General features: G+C 32.1%; 1 long non-coding RNA gene across 1 annotated transcript; it reads right to left on the reverse strand.

Annotated features, from left to right (window-relative positions):
* Positions 1-1,381: 1,381 nt before the first annotated feature.
* LOC133179550 (uncharacterized) lies at positions 1,382-2,503 on the reverse strand. Its single transcript, XR_009720139.1, has 3 exons — positions 2,419-2,503; positions 1,937-2,115; positions 1,382-1,511 (listed from the first exon to the last, which is right to left on the reverse strand). It is a non-coding gene; the product is annotated as an uncharacterized LOC133179550 (long non-coding RNA).
* Between the last annotated feature and the right edge of the window lie 685 nt (positions 2,504-3,188).

The following is a 3,188-nucleotide window of genomic DNA, read 5'->3' on the forward strand; positions in this document are numbered from 1 at the left end:
TAATTCAGTTTCGAGATTTCAACAGGATCGCAGCACTTTTCAAATAGCTGAATACTTCTAGAGTTTATGATAAAAAATCTTGTCATTATCCATTGAGGGAGTGCCCTTGTACCAGATCGATTTATTAAGACCCTTAGATTATACTCCAAAGTACCAGCATACAATATACGGTAGTATCCGTTAAATAGAAAATGTACACTGTATCTAAATTAATGGCCTCCTACAAATCTGCAAATAATATTTTATTTAATTATTAGATACATTTCTTCGTTGTGAAAATATTACTTGATCCGCCTCTCACTGCATACAAACTGCGTCAAGTTTTAAGGAATGATGTCATATCGACAAGTGCAGTGCGATCAGTGACTTGTTCAAACCTTGCTACAATGTAGGTGGGATTTATCTTACGACAAAAAACGCATTTTATAGGAAGTTTTGATTTAGTTCAATTATCTCCTACAGTTTAAAATCGCAAATCACTTCATTTTTTTTTCTTTTTAAGGATTGTTAGTTTCGTGTGATGTCATAGTTAATATTTCCCGTAAAAATTAGGCTCCGCCTCTTTTTTGTAGCCTTAACTGTGCTGCGTAAGTGTTTGCCTCTAAATGTACTCTAGCTCTCTTGTACCTCACAGGGTATCAAAGAAACCACATCAGCATGTGACTACGGGCCTCTTATTGAAGTATTTCAACTAATAAGTTCATTAACGGTCTGAAAGTAAAGATTGTGATGAAGTATATAAATTCTGAATTTAAAAGGGAAACCTTATTGCACATATGCAGGACACCCCAGTCCTCCTATAAAATATAAAATGGCTTTTGCGAAAATGTATTTCGAGTTTTGGGAAGAGAGGCTTTTGTAAAATGAAAAATGTCTTTTTCGACCTCTTTTTGGCCAAAGGGAAAATGAAATTCCGAAACCTTATTGCACATATACAGAACATCCCATTCATTATGCAAAGGATGAGATGACTACTGTGTAAAATGTAAGAGGAGTTCTAGGAACAGGTGTTTGTAAAAAACAATGTCGTTTTGTGACCCGTATTTGACCCCCAGAGTGAAAAGGATACTGTGGAATCATCTTTGTTCGTGGGGGACCAATGTTCGTGGATTTCGTGGGTTAACCTTACATATAAATTTACTTGTCCCAAAAAACAATTATTTTGTAAACATTGATTCATTGAATCTATCTTATAAACGAGTAACCAACGAAATTACGTCCCCACGAATGTTATAAAGAATTAATTTACATGTAAATTTAAATAAAATCAAGTAAATTAACTTTTTAACTTTATACAAACGTTACTTTTGTTTTTACTATTATACCACTTAACACTACTTGACTCAGATATTCAAATGCAGAAAAAAAATCAATAGGAAAATAAAGGATCATTCTTTATTTTCTGTAATTAGCAAATCAATCGAACAAAGGAAAATATCATAATTAGTGCATCACAACTTTTTCGGAAAAAAATCAGTATTTATTTCTTTCTTCGTTTTCCGATCCCATATCTGAAAAAGAAAAAAGAAATAATTACAGCACTATTGTGTCATAAATATCTGAAAGTAAAATATTCGATAAAAGTAAGTTTAAGACCACTGTTTCTCTTCATCAAAATAATGATTCAATGAAAAAATGATGGATTTTTTTTTAAATTGAAAGATATAGCTGTCATATTAATTAAGGAATGAACTTAATAACAATCCAAGTTATACTGTATAACCTGGGTTGGTTTTTTTTCGCTTTATAAACTCTTCAAAAAGGCCTTCAAATTCTTCCGATTTTAAATTTAACGTCAAGCAGACTGATACGTTTCAAACGTAAGTCATAGGAACTTAGGCAACAGAGGTTATACGATATAAACGAATTTTTCTATCCAATCAAATAGCGCGTTACAACCAGAATTAAATTATTTGATAATGAATAGCAAACTTACCTCTTCAAATCATCAACTGTGGCTGCTAGATCCGCTACCGCTGCTTGAATGGGACCATCTTCTATGCCACCTCCCAGGAATAGCAAAAGATCCCATCACATAGATTGTCAGGATGACCAGAACAAGAAGTAAGCACAGGTAAATGAAGTTCATTCTACTCTTTGGGATGTGCAATAAATCTGAAACATATAATTGCGATACATCACGTGATTGGTATACTAACATTATATATATATATATATATATATATATATATATATATATATATATATATATATATATATATATATATATATATATATATATATATATATATATATATATATATATATATATATATATATATATCCCACATTCTGAACGTCGTTTTCTTTTAAATCAAACACTGTTTTGTTCTCTATACAGCTTAACTTGAAGCAATTATAAGACAAAATATACAGACTAACATTTAAAAGTAGACGAAAGATCTGTTTAGTTCTTACCTTAAAATTGTCCTGGGAAACTTTAAAATCAGGAGGGACGTTTCTCTTTATATACTTGCTCCTAGTCAGTCTTGCAATCCAAACATATGTTAATGACAAACTAATTGCATGCAGATGACCTTGCTTATCATATGTTCATTCTCATTTATTTTGACAAGATGATGCAGGAGAACACATTCTGGATGCACAATTGCAGAAAAAAATGAATTTAAATGAGAATTTTTCAGTACTGAAGTAAGGCATTAATATATAACTGGTATTTACTTTCCCTGAGTTATCATTTGGAAACCTTTTCTGTGTATGCACATAAATTGTTTTGTTTGTTTTTATATGGTTTTAAGTACCATTCGAGAATTGTTCACTAATGTAGAGACGTTCCGGCTTCAAGTGAGGTACCACAGATTCTGACCTATGCCTCGCTCTTACAGCCACAGATGCATCAGTAAGGGTTTCTTTTCATGCCTACGCCTACCGTGATTCACACTGGACTTTCAATTTCAAGATCATATCCTAAAGACGCTTGATTTTTACTTCTTATGCTGGGTGCTTTATGACTGAACGTCTTATCATGACGTCACAATAAGAACATCAAACCCTGGACTACCGGTCGCAAAATACATGTAATGGCTCCCAGATTGTAGAAAGCCATATAAAAGAATAAAATACACAATGGAGGATATAAATACGGAAATGTATTAGTATCTAGTTATGTTCTATGTTAATTTTGGTAAGGAACGTTTTAGAACTTACTGTTCTGTTTTCATATCTAC

Source organism: Saccostrea echinata, unplaced genomic scaffold, assembly GCF_033153115.1.
Source record: "Saccostrea echinata isolate AGI-Se365-2 ecotype Australia unplaced genomic scaffold, CSIRO_AGI_Sech_v1 ptg000001l, whole genome shotgun sequence".
In the NCBI taxonomy this organism is placed as follows: domain Eukaryota; kingdom Metazoa; phylum Mollusca; class Bivalvia; order Ostreida; family Ostreidae; genus Saccostrea; species Saccostrea echinata.